This window comes from Mauremys reevesii, linkage group 10 (genome assembly GCF_016161935.1).
Source record: "Mauremys reevesii isolate NIE-2019 linkage group 10, ASM1616193v1, whole genome shotgun sequence".
Taxonomy (NCBI): domain Eukaryota; kingdom Metazoa; phylum Chordata; order Testudines; family Geoemydidae; genus Mauremys; species Mauremys reevesii.
This window is the reverse complement of record NC_052632.1, coordinates 75,419,445-75,435,792: the sequence shown is the minus strand read 5'-3', so window position 1 is coordinate 75,435,792 and position 16,348 is coordinate 75,419,445. Positions and strand designations below refer to the sequence as shown.

Below are 16,348 nucleotides of genomic sequence, written 5' to 3'. Positions count from 1 at the left end.
CTTTTCGCAGCTAAATTAGAGTGGTAATCATCTGTTTAAACAGTCCATTCCTCAGAAACATGCCTGCTACATTCACTAGGACTGGACTAATAAAGAATGTTTGATTCATTTTTTTTAGTACAGCTTTTTAAATACTTGTATACTACAAATACTTCAATTTGTCAGGGCAAATGCAAACACATAACTCTAAGCAGTGTGACTAGAAATAAATATTATTTGAATAGAAAAACAGAATTGTGGATCAAATTTACCAGAGCTATTGCCATAAATGAAATAATATTCATTTAGTTGAAGAAACAATACATTTTAGATTTTTGACACAACAATGGACTTACAAAATGTGCAACAAAATTTAGATAAGGAGAAGAATTCTCTAAAAAAGAGAAATCTTAAATTATTAAACAAACCAATTACTTCCAGTCAAACAAAAGGTAATAAATGATAAACACACAATACACTTACATGACTCTTCACAATAAATCCCATGGCTTTTTACAGTTCAGCCACAGATTAGATAGGCCAGTATGAAGATGAGATCAATACTGTAATAATACATGGTTGAAGTATACGCAACCATGCAAAATCATTTTGTCTGAAAGCAGGACATCAGTCAGAACCTGATTGATAGTCGTGACATTCACAACAAAGAAGCCATAAGGCTTCAACTTTCAAAAGCAACTGCATTAAACACAATGTGATGCCTCTTTTGCAGACTCTCATTGTAGCTTATATATATAATTGTGCAGGACACAGTATGTTGGAATTCATTTCCTTTCAGCCTCTCTCTTCTTTCTATCAAAGTTCTGTCTCTTCTAAATTTCCAATCTAAAAATCTAAAAAAGGCAGTGTATGCCTAGTTAAAATAAAATGGCCAAAATAGCCTTTTCTTATTGTGACACAAGATTTCCCATATTAAAATTAAAATACACTCAATAGTAATTCTTGGCTGTGCTGCAGAAGCAGAGGTTATTTAGAAGTGAGCATTTGACATAATCACTTATGATTCAAATAGAGGAGAAGGGAACCAAGATTGTTATTAATTGTATAGTATCATAGGTGTGCATCAGGCTATTCAGATCTGTAGATGCTCAGTCTTAATGATGAGCATGGAATAATAAAAACCAAAGTACATCGCTAGATTTGTTACAAGTAAAAAATCCCAGTCTAGAGGGCTTTACAATCTAAAAAAAACCCAGATAAGTAGTTGGTTCCACCTCTTCAGACACAGTAGGCCCATTTGTCTTATGTTGTTGCAATTTGCCAAGCTTCCCAGTGTTTTGTGATGACCAGAGGCATGCCAGATAAGTTGCAAATGCAACTATTCCAATTTTTTGCAATGGTCTTCAATATAGAATATCCTCTTCTCAGTTTCACAAACCCTTTCACCTATCTGTTAAAGACTTGATTTCATATTTGCAATCACCTTGAAAAGACCATCTGCAACTTTATTCATTCACTACCAATTACCTTCTTTAATAGCTGTGAAACTATCACTCACAGGGATACATGATAAACCCACTCAGTGGTGAAGGCACGGCTAGATACGTGATGTCAGAGGCACCCTCAAAAACATGTACAAGGACAAGATCAAAAAGGCTAAAGGACAAAATGAGTTATGTCTAGCAAGGTCCACAAGAGGCTCTAAGAAGAGGTTCTTTAAATGCATTAGGAGCAAGAGAAAGATGAAGGAAAGTATACGTCCACTACTTGGCAGGGAAAGAAAGCTAATAATGGTTCACATCATGAAGGCGGAGGTGTTTAATGCCTATTTTGCGTCAATCTTCTCTAAAAGAAGGGTTAATTGTGACCACTTAACACAATTACTATTAACAACAAGGGGGAAAAACAGGTTAAAGAATATTTAGGTAAGTATTCAAGTTGGCAGGGCCTGATGAACTTCATCCTAGGATACATAAGGAAGAAGTTGAAGCAATCTTGGAACAATTAGCGATTACCTTAGATAACTCATGGAAGACAGATGTGGTTCTAGAGGACTGGAAAAGGGCAAACAATGCCTTTCTTTTAAAAGGGGGAACAAAGAGGACATGTGGAATTACAGACTAGGCAGCCTAACTTCAATATCTGGAAAGATACTGGAACATATTATTTAAAATATCAATTTGTAAACACCTCAAGGATAATAGGGTGATAAGTATTAACCAACATGGATTTGTCAAGAACAAAGTATGCCAAACTAACTAATTCCCTTCTTTCACAGAGTTATTGGCCTAGTTGATAGGGGGAAGCTGTAGACATAATATATCTTGATTTTATTAAGACTTTTGCTAGTCCTCATGACATTCTCATAAGCAAGGTAAGGAAATGTGGTCTAGATGAAATTTTAATATAAGAAAAGGCCACTTTCAAAGAGTAATTATTAACGATTCACTGTCCAACTAGGAGGACCTATCAAATGGTGACTGCAGGGGTCTGTCATGGGTTTAGTACTATTCAAGTTATTAATGAAAATACTGGTTAATGAAGTGCAGTGTATGCTTGTAAAATTTGTGGATGATACCAAGCTGGGGGGGAGGGGAGGACTGAAAGTACTCTGGAGGAAAGGATTAGAATTAAAAATAACCATAATATATTGGAGAATTGGTCTGAATTCACAAAAATTAAATTTAATAAAGACAAGTGCAAAGTACTTCTCTTAGGAAGGGGGAAAAAAATCAAATGCACAACTACAGAATGGAGAATAACTAGCTAGGCCAGAGGTGAGCAAACTGCGCCCACCGGGCCAGACTCTTGTGCCTGGCCCTTGAGCTCCCGGCCAGGGATGCTAGCCCCTGGCCCATCCCCCTGCTGTCCCTCCTCCCCCAGTTCGCTGTGCCGCCAGCGCTCTGAGCGGCGGGGCTGCAAGCTCCTGCCAGGCAGCGCGGCTGCGAGAGCCACCGGCCTGCCCCAGTGTTCTAGACTGTGCAGCGGCATGGCTGGCTCTGGCCGGGCGGCACAGCTGCCAGTCCTGGTGCTCTGAGAGGCATGGTAAGGGAGCTGTGAGCGGGGGGGTTGGATAAGGGGCAAGGGTGCCGGGAGGCAGTCAGGGACAGGGAGCAGGGGACGGTTGGATGAGGCAGAGGTTCTGGGGGTGGTGGTCATGGAATGGGGGGATTGGATAGGTGTGCGAGTCGCAGGGGGCCTGTCAGGGAGCAGGGGGTTGGATAGGGGTCGGGGCAGTCAGGGGACAGGGAGAAGGGGGGTTGGATGGGTCGGGGGCTCTGAGGGGGGGAAGTCATGGGGTGGGAAGTGGGAGGGGGCAGGGGCCAGGCTGTTTGGGGAGGCACAGCCTTCCCTACCCGGCCCTTCATACAGTTTCAGAACCTCAATGTGGCCCTCAGGCCAAAAAGTTTGCTCACCCCTGAGCTAGACAGTAGTACTGCAGAAAAGGATCTGGGTTATAGTGGACCACAAATTGAATACAAGTCAACAATGTGGTGCTTTTGCAAAAAAGGCTAACATCATCTGAGGCGTATTAACAAAAGTATTGTAGGTACATAACAGGAGGTAATTGTTCTGTTCCACTCCCCTGGTGAGGCCTCAGCATGAGTACTGTTTCCTAAAGTGTGTCTGGCAGCCATACTTAGGAAAGATGTGGAGAAATTGAAGAAAGGTCAGAGGAGAGCAAAAAAATAAATGATAAAATGTTTAGAAAACTTAACCTATAAGGAAGGATTAAAAAAAATAGGTATGTTTCATCTTGAGAAAAGACGACTCGGGGGGGACTTGATAGTAGTCTTCAAATATGTTAAAGACTGTTAGAAACAGAATGGTGATCAATTTTTCTCCATGTCCACTGAAGGTAGGACAAGAAGTAAAGGGTTAATCTGCAGCAAGAGATTTAGGTTAAATATTAGGAAAACCTTTCTAATTATAAGGATAGTTAAGCACTGGAATAGGTTACCTAAGAAGGTTGTGGAATCCCCCTCTTCAGAGATTTTAAGAATGGGTTAGACAAACACTTGTCAGGGATGGTCTAGATATATTTGGCCCTGCCTCTGCACAGGGGGCTGGACTACATGACCTCACAGGGTCACTTCCAGCCCTACATTTCTATGATTCTCCTCCTGGGGTTGCAATCAAATGCTTTAACCACAAGACTATCCATTCTCTCTTTATAGTCCCATGTCTCATTTACTGTACACTTTTCAACTTCAGTAAGAGTCCTACAGACAACAACTTCACTCACTACAGAATCCTTACTAATTCATTAAGCACTGTCCATCTTGTGAACTGAATGAAGCAGAGGTCCAACTGAAAAAAATAGGATGTGATCATGTTACAGGTGGTATCATAATGCATACACACAAATGATAGAATTAAGATTGCATGGGCAAACTGGAATCTGGCATTTCCTAGTTTCTGAATGCTTGACTTTCCAACATTAATATGTTCAGATGGCCTTTTTGCATGTCATTGCATATATAGCTTAGAGTTGAGTACATATACTTGTACAGTGTCTAGCACACTGGGGCCCCATTGTTGGTTGGCCTTTAAGCACTACTGTAATAATCATGGTTAATAAAATAAATAATAATAAGAATATACTCCCAGCAAGTAGTTCTGCTGACAGAATGATAGTGCTGGCATCAGAACACAAAGAGAACTTCTAGCCTTATTCCGTTTCCCAGTTCTGTGTTTTATATTGATAAAAGATTAAAAAGAAACACTTTAACATGAACATTTATTATAATAATAATCCCTGATCTTTCACATTTATTTTTTTCAGATTATGTTTGTCAAAAATGCAAGAGGAAAGCAGTAGATTTTTTAAATATACTGTCAAGTATCAGAGGGGTAGCCGTGTTAGTCTGGATCTGTGAAAGCAGCAAAGAGTCCTGTGGCACCTTACAGACTAACAGACATATTGGAGCATGAGCTTTTGTGGGTGAATACCCACTTCGTCGGATGCAATACGTCTGTTAGTCTATAAGGTGCCACAGGACTCTTTGCTGCTTAAAATATACTGTTTCTCAGCTATGTCATAATCTTCATTAAGAGAACTATTTAATATGTAAAACACACCATCGGCAGAATTTTTCAGTGACTGCTTATTATATTGAGCTATTCTGCTAAGAAATAAATATGCATAAAACAAAAGAGACACTTATAAGCAAACTTTTCTGATATAGGAGTAGTTAAAAAAGAAAACCTCAACTTATTTGCTGTCAAATATCTCCTAAACTGTTTACTTTGGATGACTGAACATGGGAGCCCTGTTCATATCCTTGGAACATGTCATTTTAAATTACATCTTTTCATTTGTAAGAAATTACATGATGATTATATTTTGACATGAAGATCACTGAGAAGCTGAGCAAGATACCTATATGGTTTCATACTATAACTCCTAGAACTGATAGCATATAATCTTATTTTATTACAAAATCACGTAGAGCTGTTGCAGCCTCATACCACAAGAAAATAATTGTGATTAGCTCTCCTTAAAATAGCTATTCTAAGTTAATTCTGCATTCAGTAAATCTCACAGAAAAGGTTACAGCTTCTAGAATTTTTGACATTACAGGCAAATATGGCTCCTGGTATGTACCTTTAGAAATCTGTGAGATCTGAAATTGTGCAGGCACCTTCCATTGTTTCTCAGCAACTTTATCAATGGTTCCCAAACTGGGGTTCACGAACCCCTGGGAGTTTGTGAAATGTTACAGGGGGTTCTCAGGAAAAAAATTCCTAATGGCAGACAGAGCTGTCCCTAGGGACCCCAGACAGCACGGGGCCAGCAGCCCAGAGCCCCTGGACTTCCAAGAGTTAAGCAGATCAAAGCAAGCATATCTATCACACTGAGGAGATTTAAACATCAAGACTCCTTATAAGAAATAGAAACGGAGATGTTTTTAAAATTAAACAGACAGCTAGTATTGTTTTAAAAATTATTATGAAGAACAAATTTAAGCTTTCTTGTAACATGCATTGTTTGCCTGGACTACTCAAGACCTGAATGCTTGTGTAGGAGGAACTCTTTGAGTTGGCTTCTTAAATACCTTCATGCTGCTTCACATCTGATACTCCTTGAGGAAACATAGGAGCCTTGTCTTATAACAGGCTTATTCAAAGTGATACAAGCTATGAAAGTGAGATCTTGGAAGAGTGTTGCCGTTTCATAATGTAATAAAAATATTGTAATGATAAATAATAATTAATAATAAATAGTGTGTAATAAGCATGTCATAAAAACAAATTTTATATTTCCAGGATCACTGCTTTTATAATTTATACTCTGGTAAAAGAGAAAATCCCTGGAAATATTCATTTTTAGGAGGCAGTTCACAAAACTTGACATTTTAGTGAAAGGGGTTCAAAGGTTGTTAAAGTTTGGGAACCACTGAGATAGATGAAATTCCAGATTTAGATAGGTTAGATGATAAGAATGTGTTGAAGCAGTCTCCAGCTTTTGCAATTTGGGTTCTATACTCATCTGTTTCCTCCAACTCTGATACAGAGGTTCTTCACCAAATTGGCATCGCAGCATCAGTAGCATGACAATCTCAGCATGACAACCAAGCTCAGGATCTATTCGAGCTGTTTCCTCTCTGTACCACTGTACGGTTGTGAAACATGGACACTATTGCCACTCAGACTGGGCAAAACTGGAGGCTTTCCATACAAAACGCCAATGTCATATCTTAGGCATAAAGAGGAACAACTTCATTTATAACACAGACGTTTATGGTAGCTACAGGCTACTGGGGCCATTGTCCACGTCTTTTGCTTTTTGGACACGTCACCAGAATATCACAAGACATACTGGCTACCGCCATTCTCTGGGCAGCTTGTAACATCCGGGATAAAATTCCACCAACTGAGCAGTAAAGGCAGCCTAGAGGCAGACCCCCTATCACATGGGCGCATCAAGTCTGTTCTGATGTTGGACTCCTGACCCATTAAGCCCTTGCGGCCGCACAGCAACAGACCAAATGGGGAATGATTGCTATGGCAGACCATTCACCTAAGCATTGAAGAAAAAGAAGAAGATAAACTGATATGTAGGACTCCAGAAGCTATTCTTTTTTAGTCTTCACAGAATAAAAAAAAAACAACAACAAAAACCAAACAAACAACCTAGAAAAACATACACCAAAACATCTTTTTCTCTTTGGTAGAGGTGAGAATATAAAAATCTTGATTAAAAACATTTCATAAATGCTTCTAAAGCATGTGTAATAAAGTTCTCTTATTTGGGAGTTAAAAAAAATTCTATTTATGTTGATCATTTGGGTGGAAATACATTGTTGAGAAAAACTGACAGTTCTAAATTATTTGTCGTTAGTCATAAAGTCCCAGGAAATGGTCAGCATGGGATATTGTTATTCAGTTTTAATGGCTCCTCTACTCTAATAAATGAAATAATAATCATATATAATTTATTATTATTACTAATGCATTTAAAGAGTTTTTCAAAGATCCCAAAGTATTTTGCAAATTTGAAGTATACATAGTTATCACTTCCTACACAGGAAAAATTCAGACAATTCAGGGATGCAAGATTGCAGCTCTTTAACAGCAGATAATGTTTAGGAAATGAAGTAAAGACGGAGCCAACTGAAACTACAGAAGGAATTTTTGGTAGGCAGAATACACTTAAGATGGAATTGGTCCAGAATATTAAGGTTAGCTCCCGATTTCTAAAAATTGGCATGAGAGCTTGAATGATCAGAAGTGAATAAAAGCTTAGTTTTATTTCCCATTGAAAAGTTGCCATCTTCAAGCAGCCCAATGCTCTCTAATGCCATGCTACTGACAGGGCCGGCTCCAGCTTTTTTGCTGCCCCTAGCAACGAAGCGGGGGAAAAAAAAAAAAGATAGCAGCGATTGGTGGCACTTCGGCGGCAGCTCTACTGTGCCGCTTCCTTCAGTGGCAATTCAGCAGCCAGTCCTTCCCTCCGAGAGGGACTGAGGGACCCGCCGCCGAATTGCCACCGAAGACCCGCATGTGTCACTCCTTTCCATTGGCCACCTCAAGCACCTACTTCCTTCATGAAAGCGCCACCTATTCAATGATCATTATCACTTTCTGCAGCACACAGAAGTTTCTGGAAGTCTCCTATCCAACTAATAACCAGGCTTGACCCTGCTTTATTGTAAGATCTCACACTACAAGGAGGTTTAGCTGGACCTATGTAGCAAGGTGACAAGTAGTTATTTGTCAATAGCTTTATTACTGCAATATTTAACTCTGAAATATATCTAACCAGAGCAGAACACAGTAAAAAGCAGAACAGAATATGTTTCTTGGCGTTATGATACATCTTTTACTGCTATTTATGAGTGAGTTTGGACATAGGAGGTAATCCTTTTCCTGTTACCATTTCCAGCATCTGTGGTTTTCTGAACATCCAATCAGCATAATGAAATGAAAACAATTTTTATCAGAATGAAAAGTAAAACTGATTTACAAGGGTCAATGGCCCTAGTTCTCCAGTGTTTTCAAGCTGCTCTCCACCACTCTAATGATCCCAAGCTGCCCTAAAACTGATGCAGCAGTCAGGCCGCACAAGATATCCCTCAGACTAAGGGGATTTTTGAGTGGCATATAGCTGCCCAAGTAGCTCCTATGCACACACCCTGGCTACTGGTACAGGGCGACTGTCCAAGGAAAAGGCTCTAATAAAGCCACTCTAATTTATGCTGGGGACCAGAGGGATCCGGGAGCCAAATGTTGCTTAAAGCCATCTTTTTGCCCCCTCCTCAACTATGGCAAGCACTCCTCGGCCACAGCTGAGAAGCTGAACTTTTGTATCCTAACTCACATATTTAAGAACCAAATATAAACAGATTTTCCTAGTTGTACAGTACTTTGAACAGGACTATCTGGATCTGGTTACTTGACAGGAAATTTATCCCATGTCTGTAGACACTCAGGATTATTAATCACCCATCTCTTCTACCCATTCATATATTCTTCATGCTTTTAATTTCTTCTTAAATATTAACCCCACAACTGTAGTATGAATTTACTTATATCTCAAGGCCTGACTGACATAAAAATGTATATGCTATACCTCACTGGAAGTGCCTGTACTTTTTAAGATGTAGACACAAGCCTAATTTGTTTGGCATTTGGTATGTTTTCACCATAATTTGCAGAACATTATTAAAATATTTTTTCTAGGTGAATCAGTAAGTTGAAAAGTAGAGGTTCACTGTCATAATAAAACTTTTCTGTATATAAAAGTTTTTTGGTACTACTGCTATGATGGTCTGCCAGGAAATCATCACGCTTTGTACAATATGGCATTACCCTAGCTGGCATGTATAATTGATGTATGTCACATTTTATAAAATGATTGCAAGGTAAATTCAATTTTCTATTTTCCCTGTTTGTGTCCTCTAAGAATCTCTTATCTTCACATATCACTTACAGAGCAGTGGCAAAGATAGGAGACAAATCACTCCAATGAATGTAATAGCAAAACTGATTAGAGAGAGGGAGAGATTAATTGCATGTGTCAGATATAAATAAAAGATTTAGGTGACAGCCTAGATATATGATACATATGTATTATATAGCTAGATACATAGAACTACATTCACAAAGTTCAATATATATTATAAACCTATGTTAAAATAGGGGCTAGGTTTTCAAAAAAACAAAGCCAGTGATTTTGGCTGAGCAATGTGTGCAATATACACACACTAGGGGGCAGATCTCTAGTGGGTATAAATTTTCATAGCCCCACTGAAGTCAATGGAGCTATGATAATGTACAACAGGAGAGGCTCTGCCCCCTATTATTATGATTGTTCTAGTTGTATCTAGGAGAAAAGGGATGGATTGTTCCCTCTTCCACCTACTTATTTTCCATATTATAGTCAGTAGCAGTGAGAAGTGAGAAGTGCGGAGTGGCTCACCCAGTTCAAGAACAGAGTAGTCATTTTGAAAAACTTGCAGTTTGGATACACATTTGTCAGTGTAATAATATTTAAAATGATACATTTCACAGACATGAAGCTTCTGATTTTTAAATATTTTGTTATGCTGATTTAGAAATCGAAAACTCTCAAACTTCAAAGATATGGAGTTTTGTTTTGTTACTTTAAAGGAAATTTCACCTACCTTTTTTACTGCAGAAATATTATCTACTATCAAAAATAATGACATTGGCTTTTAAAATATTAACACTGTAGTTACAAGTTGATCGTATCTGCTCATTACCTCATTCCTTGGTCTGGATGTTCAATCTCACCTTCTCCTCATGCTGTTTGAACCTTGAATACCAGTATCCAGGTGTGAAGTCAGCTGGAATTCAAGTTCAAATCAGCAGGGGAGATGTTTTCAATCTGGGCCAGGGAGGAACAGCAGATGTGAAATGTGTGGAATGCAACCTGCTGGGAAGGTGAAGCATTGCCAAAACAGTGCAATGGAACAGAGGGACATAAGTTAGTCACTTTGCCTTCTATTCTGCAGGAAGGAAGGAAACTAAAAGGATATAAGGCCAGAAAAGAGATGAAATTTCCAGAGCTAATTATTAGCTAATATTTATTATTTCAATATTTTAATGATATATTCTTTGTAATACATAATTTATTTTCTATACAACCATTGTTAAAAAGCAGGAAAAGATGTGACAATCTGAAGGGAGTCATGAAATTTGGAGTTTAAGAGTGCCATTATGTCCTAAATGCACACCATTATTCCAATTTAATGTATTCAATAACAACATATCAAATTCAATATCCCAGGTAGCTATAATGGGTTAAATTAGCGATAACAGCCTTAGCTCAAATTCCTAGCTTTGATCAGATTTAATCCAACTTTAATATTTGTTTCTGTGCTTCAAAAGTAAAATCTTATAACAAAAAGATTCCATTAAAATGTTAAACTTCAATTACTGTAAATATATATTTGACTTTTAAGAAAATATCTAGCCCTTCCCCCGCAAATTTATTTAAGTCATATCCAATCAATTCTCAGAATGAACGGCCCATAATGACCAGCCTGACAAGATGAAACAATCATCTCCTAGAAATTCTCCTTGACAAAGAGAAATTTTAAATATTGTGAAGAAAAGGAGGGGAAATGAAATGGCATTATTTTCAAGAAAGAAATAAAAATGGCACAGCTGATAGAGCACCCAGAGTTGGGCTATACTGGACTTTCCTTGCATCTGATCAGAACTGATGGCTTATAAAGTACAATCATTGCTCAGAAATGTAATTTTCTCCTCTCAGCTTCCATCACCATGTACCTTTTCTTTGGACAAAAATGTCTTATTGAAGCATTAATTTTATTTCAGCAGAACTAATCCATGGAGGCTAAGTGAATGTAAAATTCCCATGGCGAGGACTAAAAACAGTTTGACAAGTTCATAGCGCTTGCTTGAGTTTGACCTCAGAATAGAAATGTCTGTTCTCAGGAGGGTCTGGCCAATTCCTTTTTTCTGCCTACACCTGAGCTGCTGGAGTTAGCTATGAAAAATTCATTCAACAATATGTTTCAAACGCCCACCTCTATACCCTCAACATCTGCTGACTTTACTTCACATTAAAACCTCAAAGTGAATCCTCTCTTCTAGTTTGCAGTAAACTTTGATGGTGAATAAGAGAAATTATGGTTTAGGAACGCTTCCTTCCTGAAAGGAAGATATTTACTCAGGACCTGCTGATGATTTATCTTCCTAACAATACTGACAGAGGGAAGAATTTCAAAAATAAATGCATCCCAAACAAGGGGAAAAAACTTGTAGGGAAAGGCTCCAGACCCAGCTGAATGAAAAAACACCTAAAAATATCATTAGAAGTAAGCAGAATGCCTACAAGGAATGGAATAAGGGATTGATCAGTGAAGAAAGCTACATCCTGGAGCTTAGAAAACATATGGAAAAAAGTGAGAATTGCTAAAAGTTAAGCAGAATTAGCTCTTGCCAAGGAAATTAAGACAAGTAATAAGAGGGTTTTTTTAGTTATATAAATAAAAAGAAAATAAGGAAAGATGAGTTTGGGGTGCCATGAAGTGTGGATGGGAATGTGATAAAAGAATATCGATATGGCCCCAAAACTAAATGATTCCTTTGCCTCCGTTTGTTGCAATTAATTTCTAAAATGTTATGCTCATTGCATAAAAACCCTTTTATAGTTATTTGATCTCCATGGACACTGACAGTGACCTAAACATCTTGTACTGTAATAAGACCCTTTTCTTTTATTGTTCAAATAATTTTGGTGAAAAATCTGTACCCTGCAGTTCTGAAGTTGAATATTTTTCATCTTTTACATTTTGTGTTTTGATAACCGTTAATTGAATAATTAAATGGGTTTCAGCCAGGGACAATTAGGTCTATTTAGCTTTATCTGATAGATGACTACCATCACAGAATAAAATACCTTCTTACTGCAAGTGGAAGCTAGGCATGATAATATGACATCCTTGTATTTTAAATTAATTACAATACAACCATACTAGGAGTATAATTTTTAGACCCCAACTATTCCAATCTTACCAATTGCACAGTGGTTTCCTTTTTACACTCCCAATGCTCAGGGAGGAAATTTATCTTCATTAAATGATAATTGTCTTTATTATCTTTTGACTCTTCAGAAATGCTAGCTGGCAAGGTTTTTACAATTTTCATCAATCTTGTTTTGTGTTTTTACAAAGCCTGCATCAGAAAAAGACGTCCAAGTCTGCAGAATGCTCTATATTTCCTAGCAGTATGAATAGGTCTTGAGAATATCTAATTTACTAATATATCTACTGAAACGACATGCACCTCAATATTTCACAGCTTAACAAGAAGGTCCAGCAGCAAGGTCCTGAATTGCAGTTCCAGATGATTAGTGCTGCAAAAGCAATTCAACCAGCAGTGTCCATGCTGTCAAAACAGTTTACATATGCCCACCTTCTGCAATCTTGCCTTTTCACTCATACACTAGGGCTATGCTCTTTCTTATTTTTCATAAAATATTTGGAGAGAGATTGACAATATAACTGCACATTGCTTAAGTTCCTAGGTTGGGTTATATTGGTGTAGGGTTTCTTATTATCTATAGTTTTCTATTTAGGTTAATAGCTAGTTCTCAGTATAGCTTGGATTCTCAGAACCTCACCTTTTTATTGAAGTGATACCACAGAGTACTACCTTATCATCTTTGTCGTTTTATTATATATTGAAAGCAGAAACCTCAGTCAATTACATATGTGGGGATCACACCTTCTTGTGAACCTTGTTACTAATAGTTGCCTTTCATGAAGCTTGGGTTCTAGAAATACCTGTAATTTCACAAAGAAGCATCATAAATTCTGAATAACTTTCATCTATAATGACAGGTTTCAGAGACTAACAAATTTATTTCAGCATGTGATAATTAAGATGGCCCATAGAAGGTGGCCACCTTCAAGTGTGTCACTGAGTGGTTAGAAAGGTTGAAGTGTCTCCCACTGGTTTTGAAATGTATGATTCCTGATGTCAGATTTGTGTCCATTTATTTGATGGTGTGTCTGATGTGATTAGGTCCTGTGATGGTGTCACTTGAATGGATATTGCTGGTGAGTATTTTGCTTCAGGTTGGAGGCTGTCTATAGCGAGGACTGGCCTGTCTCCCAAGATCTGTTAGTGATGGCTAGTGGTGTTCTGTTATTTTCTTTTTAGGCCTGTCCTGTGTATTGTAGTAGAGATCTTGTAGGTGTTTATCGGATTGTCTAGGCTGAGGTTGATGGTGGGATGGAAATTCCATGAGTCCAGATGATGAAGATGTCATCAATGGTTCTAAGTCAGCCATAAAGATGTTGGCATACTGAGGAGTGCCACTGACTTGAAGATATATATTGTCCCCAAATGTGAAATAGTTGTGGGTGAGGACAAAGTCACAAAGTTCAGCCACCAGGTTAGAAACTGCAGATAAATTTTCTGTTTATCACTGTACTTCCAGCTGGCTTATGTTACATGTGAAAGATGCTTCAAGCTTCACTATGCTTGGGTGCATAATGTGTGCCCCTGGAGGAAGTGTCAGAGTTTTGTGATGGCCTTACTTTAATGAACAGTTCTCCCTTTAATTGTTCTGCCAAGCCTGATAAGATCAAAAGTATGTTATTTAATTCCACTGACAAACCAAAGTATTCAGGAAGTGATCTGATGATCTGTGCTAAAGCATTACTGTATTTCTGTACATAAGAGAGTGAGTGAGAGGGAAGAGAGTAGATAACAGGACCTGGAACCAGTTGATGATGATATCACAACATGGTATATATGTCATTATATGGATAGGAGTGGGGAAATATGGTGTGGAGAATGTGAGATATTTCTCTATTTTTATGAAAATTATGTTTACTCAGTTTACCCAGTCACTGTTATATTCCTACATGGTCTCAAGAAATTAAGTTTTTTCCAGAGATACTCCTTGTGCTAAGGAGACAGGGAGTGGCAACTGAATGCCTATATTTGAATGAGAGTCATTAAGGACTATCAACAGATGAATATACCAGGGCCAGGCCCTTGCGGAACAATGTGGAGGCTTATTGCCAAGGTGAAACCGGCTCTCTCCAGATCTCTAGAGGAGAAAGAGCAAAAAATCCCCAGGAGGGGAACAAAGGAACCAAGATGTTGGTTAAAACCACAGAGGCTGAGAAGTTTGGGGGACAAGAATAAAGGGGCATGTTTCCTGAGGAAAAGGGAAGCTTTTTGATTGCTGGAAAATTTAACCAGAAGGATGCTGGCTGCAGGGTCAGACAGGAGATTCCATGTTCTGAAGGAGAAGCCATTTACAAGAGAATGGGAAGAAGAATGGCCTTGGACTCCCTAGAGGACTCTTACAAAATCCAAAGAAAACTCAAGTCATGAAGACAACGGTGTGCAGATATTTCTTATTTTGTCTGGATGGGTTTTTTGTCTCGTGTGCCATCTAAAATAAAAAGTAAATATTAGAAATCCTTTTGCCAAGTTTGTGTCTATTTGCTTCAAATATCACATGTCCCTGAAGGGGTAAACTATCAACCAGAGTGTCCACAAGAATAGTGCTCCGGGAAAGCATGTGTTTAAGTTACTGGGGAATCTTAGGGTGCTCAGCACTGGTCTTGGGGGCCTAGCACAGCTGGCCCACAGGGCCCAAAAGGGACAGCAGACAGAGTCTCTGTGCAGGAAGTGTGCCAAACAGGCCAAAGATGGTGGCTGGCGCCCATTGAGACCCAGGGAAGCTAAAGAAGCCCATGGGCCCAATGTGTGGGTCCAAACAGCAGCTTAGTGACGTCCTTCATGGGATCTTGACCAGAAATGTGACACTGGTGAAGTCACGCATATGCAAGGTTCCATAGTTTTTAGGCTGAAAATACTACTTCCCTCTAAACAGTATAGTGTTTCCATTTTAGGAGCTCAGTGCTTTATAAACATTATACCTCACAACAGCCCATCAGACTGCTGGTTATTAAACTCGTTATATTAATTGAGGTGGCCCCATAGCTGGTATAAACTGATATAGCTACAGCAGCAAACTGGGGCTAAACCCTTACTCCAACACACAGCTCTGTTGAAGTTACCAATTTACACCAGCTAAAGATCTTTCTCAGCATTTAAATGATCTACCCAAACTTACACAGCAAGAAAAGTGACAGAAATGGTAACAGAACTCAAACTCCTATTTCCCAGGCGTTACTAGCCAAAATTCCTCCTTGATTTACACAGAAGCTGGGATACATAGTTTATAAAAATCACGACTTATTAGTTCAGTAAATAGGTTTTTCAGTTGAAGATAAGGCATTTTAAATTTATGACTAATTTATGACTTCTTGGTCCAGGTTGCATTTGACATATAACTGACATTTTCTTACCGTGCTGTCTGTTGGACACAATCATAATTCACTCTAGCTTTCATGAGATAATAAGACTATGAAACCTCTTCAGAACAAAAAGACCAGCAGTCACTAGCCCTGCATGCACGTTTTCTATTATTTTCACAATTCTCTCCCTTTTCTGTTTAATTTATTATAGATATTTCCATGGCGCTCACCACTGTGGTATCTGAGCTCATAAACTGTTTCTTTGTCATCTAAGACCTGATCAATTGCCCTTGAAAAAAACGGAAATATTTCCACTGACTTCAAAGGGAGCTGGATTGGATCTGTAGGCTACATTTTTAATTATATCTATTTTGTGTGCCTCAGTTTTTGGGAGGTCAACTTGCCACTTTAGCTTCCAGCGGGTAGGTATTCAGCACTTTTTCCAGGTGTCCAAAGTTGGGAAAACAATAACTGAGGAAATTGAACTTGACTTGAGCTTTAAATTTCCACAGCCGGTGAAACTACTCATTGGTTTTCACCTTTTTGTTTAATACATGTGTGAAGCAAATAGGGCATACGGTGCGGCAATTTGGGCTGTACAATCATCATGATGCAGATTACACAAA

The 16,348-nt window shown here is 38.5% G+C and overlaps 1 protein-coding gene across 16 annotated transcripts in view; it reads right to left on the bottom strand.

Annotated features, from left to right (window-relative positions):
• SDK1 (sidekick cell adhesion molecule 1) overlaps positions 1 to 16,348 on the bottom strand; it is a 656,852-nt gene that overhangs the window by 253,714 nt on the left and 386,790 nt on the right. Inside the window, exon 1 of one of the 16 annotated variants that reach the window (XM_039493154.1) lies at positions 463 to 535. The exons of the other annotated variants lie outside the window; for them this stretch is intronic. The gene's annotated coding sequence lies outside the window, so the exon portion shown is untranslated. Of the gene's footprint in view, positions 1 to 462; positions 536 to 16,348 lie in introns of those variants that run through there. 16 annotated transcript variants of the gene reach the window in all.